This window comes from Poecilia mexicana, unplaced genomic scaffold (assembly GCF_051168715.1).
Source record: "Poecilia mexicana isolate PSO_F unplaced genomic scaffold, ASM5116871v1 scaffold_6, whole genome shotgun sequence".
Lineage (NCBI taxonomy): Eukaryota > Metazoa > Chordata > Actinopteri > Cyprinodontiformes > Poeciliidae > Poecilia > Poecilia mexicana.
This window is the reverse complement of record NW_028263375.1, coordinates 18,940,673-18,953,217: the sequence shown is the minus strand read 5'-3', so window position 1 is coordinate 18,953,217 and position 12,545 is coordinate 18,940,673. Positions and strand designations below refer to the sequence as shown.

The window sequence follows — 12,545 nt, the reverse complement described above, 5'->3', positions numbered from 1 at the left end:
ATGAATAATACGTGTGTGGAATAAGTGTGTGGATTAAAATAAATATAAACCATAAGAGAGCCATTTTTTTCACCAAACTACTGCTAACAGTTTGTTGATTCTGGTCTGCTCTGCATCCTCAGAACCAGAACCAAGCATTTTGAAGCAGAACTTAGCTTCAGTGCACCATAAATCTTGAATAAACTTACAGAAAACTGCAACACAGCTGAATTCCTTTAAATCAAGGCAACACCCCCCCACCCCCACCCCCAAAAAAACAACAATTTACAGTTGTTTCTAAATCTTAATCATTGGTACATGTATCAATATAATTAATGTATATGATTTTAATTTTGATTTTACTTTGAATTTAATTTCTATGTTTTTCTTTTTTTACGGTAAATGTATGTTAATTTTATCACTTTTTAGTCCTTTGATGTAAAGCACTTTGAACTGCCTTGCAGCTGAAATGTGCTATACAAATAAAATTGACTTGACAGCAGTTTTCAGATCTTGCCAAAGATTCTCCACTGAGTTTATGTCTAGACTTTGACTTTGCCATTCTAACACAGAAATATGTTTTTATTTATACCATTCCATTGTAGATCTGGCTTTATGTTTAGGGTAATTGTCCTGCTGGAAGGTGAACCTCTGCCCCAGCCTCAAGTCTTTTGCAGACTCCAGGTTCAGGAGTGTTCAGGTTTTCTTCCAAGATTTCCCTGTATTTGGCTCAATCCATCTTACAATCAACTCTAACAATCTTCCCTGTCCCTGAAGAAAAGAAGCACCCTCAGAGCATGATGCTGCCACCACCATTTTTGTCAGTGGGGAAGGTGTGTTCAGAGTTATGTGCAGTGTTTGTTCTCCACTACAAATAGTGCTCTGCATTTTTCCCAGAAAGTTAAATTTTGCTCTTGTCTTATCGTTTTTGCTGTATCCCAATATGGCTTCTGGCAAACTGCAAATGGGACTTCTTATAGTTTTCTTTATACAATGGCTTTTCTATTGCCACTCTTCCATAAAACCACATTTTTGCAGTGCATGACTAATAGTTATACTATACTGCATTTCAGAAATATCTCTGCATTTCATCCAGAGCCACCATGAACCTCTTGGCTGTATCTCTGATCAGTGCTCTTCTTGTTCAGCCTGTAAGTTTAGGTGGATGGCCTTTTCTTGGTAGGTTCACAGCTGTGTGATTTGCTCTTTCCATTTCCAGATGATTCGTGGAACAGTACTCTGTGAGATGGCCTAAGCCTGCTTTAAGCTTCTCCACAACTTTATCCCTGACCTGTCTGGTGTGTTCCGTGGACTTCATGATGCTGTTTGTTCCCCAATATTCTCTTAGCCAACTTTTGAGGCAGTCATAGAGGAGTTGAATTTTTTTACCATTTGCAGTCATCAGGCAACTTCTGAAGGCAATTGGCTGCATTCAGGGAAAGGGGGCTGAACACTTTTGCACACCGCACTTTTTAGCTTTTATTTGTAAAAACTGTTATGAATCATGTTTAGTTTTGTTTCTACTTCACAAGTATATACCACTTTGTGTTTGTCTTTCCCATAAAATTCTGTGAAAATATATTTCCAGTTGTGACAAAACTGGAAATTCAAGTTCAAGGGCTATGGATACTTTAGAAAGCCACTGTACAAATAGTAAGGCAAGTCCAATGACAGAACCACAACCGCCACAACCAAGTACCCAGTATAGTGTGAAGAAACATCTGAAGGGAATATAACCTTGAACACACCTCGTTAAAATGGGAAATGCCACACAAAGTGGTAGAAAACGAACAAGCTAAGATCCTGTGGGCCTTCCATATACAGGAAGACAAAATGGGAAAAGCAAACCAACTGAACATGGTGATCATTGAGCAGCAGAGCAAAGCAGTTGTTATGATGTAGCTATCCTGAATGAACAGAAGGTACAGAAAAAAACTAGAGAAATACCAAAGGCTAAAAAACCCCATCATCCTCCTAGAACTTGAGTGGTTGACTTATTTTGGGCTGTCTAGTCCACAATACTAAATTTTGCTCTAGATGGGGTCTGGTGTCCACATGTTAGGCCATTATTTTATGACTTGGTGGTGGTGGAAGATTATAACACATTACAGGTTAGACTCAAGATGTTCAGTGTTTCTTTTGTTGTGTAAGTTTACAAAAGTTAGCAACTGCATATATTTACCATGGTGCTAAACATGGTGATTTAAAATGAATAAGTATTTTTCTGAGAAAAATGTTGTCCACATATCATGTAAAACAATAATTCTTTGTTTTTGGAATCATTAGGTCCCAATCAGCCCATAGATGAATTAATAATGCACTCCATGTGAGAGTTTGGGTCTTAGGAGATTACAAAAAATGTGGAAGGTGAAAGCAACAGTAGTGCTTGTGGTCACTGAAACCCTTGGGGTAATGACCCCTAAACTGGAAGACTGGCTCAAACAAATACCTGGAGATAGATCAGACCTCTTGATACAGAGAAGCACACCTTTGGGAACTGCTAATATACTGTGAAGACCAAGGATCAATGAAGTATTTTTGAATTTGAAAGAAGGGATAACCAGTCATGGAGTAATACAGAATTAGAAATATAAAAATAAAAATCGTTTATTTAAAAAATATTTAAAGTGCCAAAAATATCATGATTATTTATGTTACTGTTAAGACAAAAATTTAAAGATTGATATTTTGTCGTTATCTCAATGTCTCTACTCTGCATACATGCAGATTGTCTAGGTAGTCTAAATTGTCTATTGGCAGGTACATCAGCCAATCTTTTTCTGCAGGTGTTGTGTCTGCCATTAGACAACAGTTTTTGTTTTTATGATATAAAGTGTTTTGAACTGCCCTGCTGCTGAAATGTGCTATACAAATAAACATGATTAATTGATTGAACAGAAATGATTAAAGGAAGTGACAACATTGCTGGTGGGAGATACCATCTAACTGTTGCCTCTTAATTAAAGAAAAATGTATGATAAACTATTTAACTTTGAAATATTGAATGAAAGTTACAAAATATTACTCAAAATTTTCTTGTTCCTGAAAAAAATCAGACCTTGTGTGCTTCAGAAACAAAATGGAATAATCCTTTTGTTGTACCCCTCCTCCTCTGTCAACGTGGTACAATCCGTCAAGTCCAGGTGCAAGCCATTAGTATTAATTGAACTTGTTTCATTTGTTTTGCGTGGAGAAAGAGGTAAGACTCATACAGAATCTCTTAAGACATTTAAGTACATATAGTTTTGTAATTTTGCTGAATGTTGTAGGTTACTTGATGCTTGGATACACCAAAGCATTTGATTTGCAGCATTTTAGCTAGTAATTACCAACCATGTTAGTCAGTGTACCAGAGTTTAAAGGGAAGGTGGCTCACTCCAGAATTAGATAAAACTGTGTTTGGTCATTTTCTGTATATCAGTGAGTGATATTATTTCACAGGCACAAATGATCCTAGGTAATAATCATTAGTATTAAGATAATGTTTTAATATTTGAAGATTTTGAGAATCTGTCAATAGAAAGTCAATTATGTAGTACTGTGTACTTCAGTACATTTTCACATACAATAACATCAAATCATATTGTGTACAGCAGGGGTGTCAAACTCAAGGTCTTAAGGGCTGGTGTCCAGCAACTTTTAGATGTGTTTCTGATGCCACATGGCTGGATAAAATGGGGTGGTCATCAACTTGATTGCACTGAGAAGCTAATTCAGTCATATACTTAAGGTGTTTTAGACCAGACAAACATCTAAAAGTTGCAGTACCCTGGCCCTCGAGGCCTGGAGTTTGACACCCTTGGTGTACAGTATCATGTTGTATTCTCTGATCTTTGCAGGAGATGTCAACAACAAGGTCTCAGAGAGCAAACATGATTCCAGTTATTGCTCCTTAGGTGAAGATGAAGGATTTGATGTAAAATACCTCAATTCATTTAAAGGTGAGTTGTGACTATATTATGCACAGGATTCCAGAGTTTATTAAATGATCATTTTTTTTCTTTTGTTTTACTTTTTCACTTTTAAACTATTTTTATACTGCACATTATTAGCATAGATCATGATCGATGATCATTATAATCAGAACATCTTTCTTATTCCGAAGGAGACAAGCAACTGCTCAAAATACAATAGAAGCGTATGTATATAAAATTTAAAAAAAAAATTCCCTTCTCACCCTCTCTTTCATCCTCTGAGCTTGGGTCCTCTACCAGAGGCCTGGGAGCTTGAGGGTTCTGCGCAGTATCTTGGCTGTGCCTAGAACTGCACATTTCTGGACTGAGATGTCTGATGTTGTTCCTGGGATCTGTTTTAGCCACTGCTCCAGTTTGGGGGTGACTGCCCCGAGGGCCCCGATGACCACTGGCACCACTGTGGTCTTCACCTTCCAGGTCTTTTCCAGTTCCTCTCTGAGGCCCTGGTATTTCTCCAGTTTCTCATGCTCCTTTTTCCTGATGTTGTAGTCACTTGGTATTGCTACATCCACCACAACGGCTTTCCTCTGTTCTTTATCCACCGCTACAATGTCCGGTTGGTTCGCCATTACCATCTTGTCTGTCTGGATCTGGAAGTCCCACAGGATCTTAGCTCGGTCATTCTCCACCACCTTTGGGGGTGTTCCACACTTCGATCTCGGGGCTTCCAGTCTGAACAGATGTTTCTGTACACTATGCCCGCCACTTGGTTATGTCGTTCCATGTATGCTTTCCCTGCCAGCATCTTGCACCCTGCTGTTATGTGCTGGACTGTCTCAGAGGCCTCCTTGCACAACCTACACCTTGGGTCTTGTCTGGTGTGGTAGATCTGAGCCTCTATTGCCCTGGTGTTTAGGGCCTGTTCCTGGGCAGCCAGGATGAGGGCCTCTGTGCTGTCCTTGAGTCCAGCTTTTTCCAGCCATTGGTAGGATTTCCTGATATCAGCCACTTCAGTTATTTGTCGGTGGTACATCCCATGTAGGGGCCTGTCCTCCCATGATGGTTCCTCCAGCACCTCGTCCTCTGTTCCCCATTGCCTGAGACATTCGCTGAGCACATCGTCCGTTGAGGCTTTTTCCCTGATGTATTTATGGATCTTGGATGTTTCATCCTGGACAGTGGTTCTCACACTCACTAGTCCTCTGCCTCCTTCCTTACGGCTTGTGTACAGTCTCAGGGTGCTGGATTTGGGGTGGAACCCTCCATGCATGGTTAGTAGCTTCCAAGTCTTAACATCCGTGGTCTTTATCTCTTCCATTGGCCAGCTAATTATTCCGGCAGGGTATCTGATTACTGGTAAGGCACATATATCCATATATATATCCATATATCCATGAAAACATGGATATATATATATATATATATATATATATATATATATATATATATATATATATATATATATATATATATATATATATCCTTCTCATCGTCCGTGGGTGGTCTCTTTCATCCTCTGAGCTTGGGTCCTCTACCAGAGACCTGGGAGCTTGAGGGTTCTGCGCAGTATCTTGGCTGTGCCTAGAACTGGACATTTCTGGACTGAGCTGTCTGATGTTGTTCCTGGGATCTGTTTTAGCCACTGCTCCAGTTTGGGGGTGACTGCCCCGAGGGCCCCGATGACCACAGGCACCACTGTGGTCTTCACCTTCCAGGTCTTTTCCAGTTCCTCTCTGAGGCCCTGGTATTTCTCCAGTTTCTCATGCTCCCTTTTCCTGATGTTGTAGTCACTTGGTATTGCTACATCCACCACAACAACTTTCCTCTGTTCTTTATCCACCACCACAATGTCCGGTTGGTTCTCCATTACCATCTTGTCTATCTGGTTCTGGAAGTCCCGCAAGATCTTAGCTCGGTCATTCTCCACCACCTTTGGGGGTGTTCCCCACTTCGATCTTGGGGCTTCCAGTCCATATTCTGCACAGATGTTTCTGTACACTATGCTCGCCACTTGGTTATGTCGTTACATGTATGCTTTCCCTGCCAGCATCTTGCACCCTGCTGTTATGTCCTGGACTGTCTCAGGGGCCTCCTTGCACAACCTACACCTTGGGTCTTGTCTGGTGTGGTAGATCTGAGCCTCTATTGCTCTGGTGTTTAGGGCCTGTTCCTGGGCAGCCAGGATGAGGGCCTCTGTGCTGTCCTTGAGTCCAGCTTTTTCCAGCCATTGGTAGGATTTCCTGATATCAGCCACTTCAGTTATTTGTCGGTGGTACATCCCATGTAGGGGCTTGTCCTCCCATGATGGTACCTCTAGCACCTCGTCCTCTGTTCCCCATTGCCTGAGACATTCGCTGAGCACATCGTCTGTTGAGGCTTTGTCCTTGATGTATTTATGGATCTTGGATGTTTCATCCTGGACAGTGGCTCTCACACTTGCTAGTCCTCTGCCTCCTTCCTTACGGCTTGTGTACAGTCTCAGGGTGCTTGATTTGGGGTGGAACCCTCCATGCATGGTTAGTAGCTTCCAAGTCTTAATATCCATGGCCTTTATCTCTTCCATTGGCCAGCTAATTATTCCAGCAGGGTATCTGATTACTGGTAAGGCATAGGTGTTTATTGCATGGATCTTGTTCTTGCCATTGAGCTGGCTTCTCAGGACTTGCCTTATTCATTGGAGGTATTTGACTGTGGCTCCTTTCCTTGTGACCTCATCGAGGTTGCCATTTGCTTGTGTTATTCCCAGGTACTTGTAACTGTCCTCAACAAATATATGGAGGACTGAGTTTTGAAATTACAAGTACAAAATAATGAGTTGCATTCAGTTGACAAAAAATGTTTAAGTAACCACAGAAAGACATCCAATTAGATCAATTAACTGATTTTGAAAAATGTTAATTTCAATTGCTACTATTTGATATATCTGCATTGTTTAAAGTTTATCCTACTTATTATGTGTACCTACAGGTTGGGGTGTGTTCAAAAAGCAGATTTCCTTATTGAGTACAGAGAAGTCATAAATAGAAAGGAACAAGAAAACCGACTGAAAGTTTACCATGATACACTCGAGGTTCTTATGTTTGATTTCAACTTCAATGGACAAAAGCTTTGGTATGCGACTGTTTCAAGGTTGTTGTGTTTTTATTTTACATCTAAATACAGTGATGTAAACATTTTCAGCTTCATCAGTAAAAGTAGTTTTAGTTGGTAGAGGAATATCCTTCTGACATGCAAACATCAAATATGCAAAATCCTTTCCCTTGCATGGTATAATTATTCTTATTTTCATACTTAATATTTTAGTGTTGATGTTGCCAGAGAGGATGGATGATTGGGGAGGCTGGTAAATGATCAGATGAACCCAAACAGCAAAATGAAAGTTAAAAGAGTGGATGGAAGACCTCATCTGTTTATTTGCACTCAAATATATTGGTCCAGGGGAAGAAATCACTTATAATTATGGTGATTTTGACTGGCCATGGAGAAGAAAGGTGCTTATAAGTGTGAAAATACTATCAAAAATCATTCAAGTAGCACTGAAGACATATTTGAAGGATATGTCAAGTTGTAGTACAGGGTTTCATTATAGTTGAAAACAAGAAGTGGACAAGCACATACAGTAGGTGGACTTCATTTTTCTATTGAGAAGTATGGACTCATTCAGTGTACATCCCTTCATTTCAGATTTCCAAAGATGAACTGTCAGGTTGGTGATGTGGACGCATGCGGATCCTGTTCAACCAACCCTCCAGAGGTAATTTTGGTCTCCAATGACCAACTTACTCTCTAAAATAAAGTAATTGAAATGATATTAAGTATTGTTCAAACACACATGTGTTGTGTAATATTAGATATGTTAGCTGCATAAAAAGGGAGGACTGCGTTTTGAAATTACAAGTACAGAAGAATGAAAGTTACATTGAGAAGCACGCATACACACAGGTTCTGTGTAATACTCAAAATGTAAGGTGCAGGAATAGGGAGGACTGTTTTCTATATTGGGAACAAACATTTAGTGAGTGTTCTTTACATTTCAGATTTCCAAAGATGAACTGTGTCAGGCTGGTGACATGGATGCATGTGGATTCTGTTCAACCAACCCTCCTGAGGTAATTTTGGTCTCCAATGACCAACTTATTCTCTAAATTAAAGTAATTGAAATGACATTACGTAGAGTACAAACACATAGGTGTTGTGTAGTACTAGATTTGTTGGTTGCATAAAAAGGGAGGACTGAGTTTTCAAATTACAAGTATAGAAGAATGAAAATTACATTTAGAAGTGCACATTTTGGTCTCTAACGACCAACTTTTTCTCTAAAATAAAGTAATTGAAATGATATGAAGTACTGTTCAAACACACATGTGTTGTATAATCCTACATATGTTGGCTGCATAAAAGTGGAGGACTGGCTTTTGAAATTACAAGTATAGAAGAATGAAAGTTACATTGAGAAGCACGCATACACACAGGTTCTGTGTAATACTCAAAATGTAAGGTGCAGGAATAAGGAGGACTGAGTTTTGAAATTACAAGTACAGATGAATGAAAGTTACATTGAGAAGCACGCATACACACAGGTCCTGTGTAATACTCAAAATGTAAGGTGCAGGAATAGGGAGGACTGAGTTTTGAAATTACAAGTACAGCAGAATGAAAGTTACATTGAAAAGCATGCATACACACAGGTCCTGTGTAATACTCAAAATGTAAGGTGCAGGAATAGGGAGGACTGAGTTTTGAAATTACAAGTACAGCAGAATGAAAGTTACATTGAAAAGCATGCATACACACAGGTCCTGTGTAATACTCAAAATGTAATGTGCAGGAATAGGGAGGACTGAGTTTTGAAATTACAAGTACAGAAGAATGAAAGTTACATTGAGAAGCACGCATACACACAGGTCCTGTGTAATACTCAATATGTAAGCTGCAGGAATAGGGAGGACTGCTTTCTACATTGGGAACAAACTCACATTTAGTGAGTGTTCTTTACATTTCAGATTTCAACCAACCCTCCAGAGGTAATTTTGGTCTCCAACGACCAACTTATTTTCTAAGATAAAGTCTTTGAAATTATATTGAGTACCAGTGGTCCCCAACCTTTTTATCACCGCGGACCGGTCAAGACTTGGCAATTTTTCTGAGGCTCGGGTTCTTTTTTTACCCTTAATTTCCCCTTACAGCAATCTTAGAACGTTGCTCACGATAATTGTAACTGTTCATCCTGCCATCTGTGGCATGATCGCATCCAGTCGTTGGAACATCGGGACTGCTCTGATCTAAAATCAGGCATATTCTAGCAACTTGTAGGGTTTTTACTTGATTGGGAGCTAGAACTCAACCTGTTGAACTTGACAGGTAGCCAATCAGAAAGCGCGGTGACGTAGCTCATGGAGGGGAATCCCAAAGAGCTGAGCAGACATGCACAAATGAGTCCGGTGGACATCGAAGATATGTGGAAATGGCATGAATGTTTATTCAGCATTTCGTACAAAGAATATCCATAGAAATGATGAGGAGTGGAGTTGGAGCAAAATTGCTACCACAGTTGATAAACCCGATAACTTTTCAGCTATCCATTAAATTAACGTGACATTATTTTGTACTAAAGCCTGCTCACATGGCAAGATTTGCTCCTGTTATGTGGCTGGACACACGAACCTGTTGTACTTTTATCAGCTCTGTGGTCACAGAAGTTTGGAAAATCGTCTGAATCCTAAAATCATGCCGTGTGAACCAGACTTAAGACTTACAAGCTCTATGTCTCTCGTCTCGATAACTGCCATAATGCTCTCAGACTCTGGTCGCTCTGGCAACGTTCACACATCCCTTCAAAATAAGATTTGAATATGCCACAAAAACGAACATTTATTTTCATGAAAATTTTAACTCACAACTATAAATTAATGGGAGTCCTGAGCTTGTTTCTCTGCAATGAGATGATCCCACCTGGGAAACGATGACACCCAATGCAGAGGGTGCTTGGTGTGTAATGGCAAAGCAGTTTGAAGCTTCATTGCCTCATTAGTAAGCCAGTGCATATTATGCAGAGTGGGCTTGGAACATGGGAGTCACCTACAGGTTCAGGATAAATCCACTCTCCTGTCTGTGGTCTTTCTCCGCTTTTCCAAAGAAACTTTCCAAAGACATCGCTTTCTTACTCATTGTGGGCTCAATGTTGCCGCACAAGACGTAACCGAGAGAATCCAGTTAAAGGGTTTTCAAAATAATGGATCCTCCAGACTCAGACAATACGTAACATGTAAATATTTTTCTTGTGCGACCCAGTACCAATTGGTCCACAGACTCGTACTACTCCGCGGTCCTGTGGTTGGGGATGACTGTTAAGTACGGTTCAAACACACAGGTCTTGTGTAATACTTGATATGTAAGCCACATAAAAAGGGAGGACTGAGTTTTGAAATTACATGTACAAAAGAATGAAAGTTACATTTAGAAGCGCTCATACACACAGGTCCTGTGTAATACTCAAAATGTAAGGGGAAAGAATAAGGAGGACTACGTTTTGAAATTACAAGTACAGAAGAATGAAAGTTGCATAAAGAAGCGCTCATACACACAGGTCCTGTGTAATACTCAAAATGTAATGGGCAGGAATAGGGAGGACTGTTTTCTAAATTGGGAACAAACTCATATTCAGTAAGTGTTCTTTACATTTCAGATTTCCAAAGATGAACCGTGTCAGGTTGGTGACGTGAATTCATGCAGATCCTGTTCAACCAACCCTCATGAGGTAATTTTGGTCTCCAACGACCAACTTATTTTCTAAAATAGAGTTTTTGATATGATATTAAGTACTGTTCAAACACACAAGTCTTGTGTAACACTTGATATGTAAGCTGCATAAAAGGGGGGAACTGAGGTTTGAAATTACACATATAAAAGAATGAAAGCTACATTTAGAAGCGCACATACACACAGGTCCTGTGTAATACTCAAAATGTAAGGTGCAGGAATAAGGAGGACTGAGTTTTGAAATTACTAGTACAGAAGAATGAAAGGTACATTGAGAAGCATGCATACAAAAAGGTCTTGTGTAATGCTCATCAGGTATGTTGCAGAAATTTCAAAAACTGAGTTTTGAAATTACAGGTAGAAAAGAATGAAAATTACTTTTAGAAGCGCACATACACACAAGTCCTGTGTAATACTCAAAATGTAAGGTGCAGGAATAAGGAGGACTGAGTTTTGAAATTACTAGTACAGAAGAATGAAAGGTACATTGAGAAGCATGCATACAAAAAGGTCTTGTGTAATGCTCATCAGGTATGTTGCAGAAATTTCAAAAACTGAGTTTTGAAATTACAGGTAGAAAAGAATGAAAATTACTTTTAGAAGCACACATACACACAAGTCCTGTGTAATACTCAAAATGTAAGGTGCAGGAATAGGGAGGACTGAGTATTGAAATTACAAGTAAAGAAGAATGAAAGTCACATTTAGGAGGGCACATACACACAGGTCTTTTGTAATGCTGATCATGTAAGTTGCAGAAATTTGGAAAACTGAGTTTTGACATTACTAGTAGAAAAGATAGAAAATTACACTTAGAAACGCACATACACACAGGTCCTGTGTAATACTCAAAATGTAAGGTGCAGAAATAGGGAGGACTGTTTTCTACATTTTCAACAAACTCACATTTATTGAGTGTTCTTTACATTTCAAATTTCCAAAGATGAACTGTGTCAGGTTGGTGACATGGATGTATGCGGATCCTGTTCAACCAACCCTCCTGAGGTAATTTTGCTCTCCAACAACCAACTTAGATTCTTATATAAAGTCACTAAAATAATATGAAGTACTCTTCAAACACACAGGTCTTGTATAATACTTATCATGTAAGATGTAGAAATGTGGAAGACTGAGTTTTGAAATTAGAGGTAGAAAAGAATGAAAGTTAAATTTAGATGCACACAGACACATGGATCCTGTGTAATACTCAACTTGACAGGTTCATACATTAGGTAGACATTGTTTATTTTAATTTTTTTTTAGAAACAATCATTCAGTATTCATATACTGATATAAATTTGTTATCAAAGAATTACTGATTACACTTTAAAAATTAGGTATCTTCATGTTATTAAAGGTAAGTTTAAACAGTAATGATTTCTTAGTTGATGTCAAGTTGTCATAACAAAGACATTTTGAATAATGTCAACTTTGTATTAAAAGTGTCATAATTTACCGAATGACGCTTTATGACAACAGTCATAAATATTCATGAAGGCTTATTCATGTTCATGACATGTGTTGTCATGTTTATGACAGTGTCATGACAGTCTTATTCACCCCCCTTCAAATAAAGTGTTACCGAAATATTCTTGCTGAAATGCTTTCAATGTATACAAAATATGTTTTTAATCAACAGGTCTGTCCAGAACAAAGTTCAAGTGAGGTGACATCATCAGAAGAGGAGTATGTTCCTGATTCCCTAGATGATTCAGACATCTCATGGGATGACAGATGCACTGCACAGAAATATGGACCAGTTATAGTCCATATTTCCATGTTTGGACTTCTTAATGCACATAAATTGTATGTTTTTTGTATGTGTATGCTGTGGTCCTGATAAATAAAATTGGCCCTGATAATTACTGTTGGTGTCATGGGCGGAGCCAAGCA

The 12,545-nt window shown here is 39.0% G+C and overlaps 2 long non-coding RNA genes across 2 annotated transcripts; both read left to right on the top strand.

Moving 5' to 3' along the window:
- The first annotated feature begins 902 nt into the window (after positions 1-902).
- On the top strand, positions 903-10,876 carry LOC148158686 (uncharacterized). The gene is made up of 4 exons (XR_015763053.1): positions 903-3,920; positions 7,578-7,647; positions 7,931-8,002; positions 10,579-10,876. It is a non-coding gene; the product is annotated as an uncharacterized LOC148158686 (long non-coding RNA).
- A 526-nt stretch (positions 10,877-11,402) lies between these two features.
- Positions 11,403-12,545, top strand: LOC148158685 (uncharacterized). The gene is made up of 2 exons (XR_015763054.1): positions 11,403-11,657; positions 12,292-12,545. It is a non-coding gene; the product is annotated as an uncharacterized LOC148158685 (long non-coding RNA).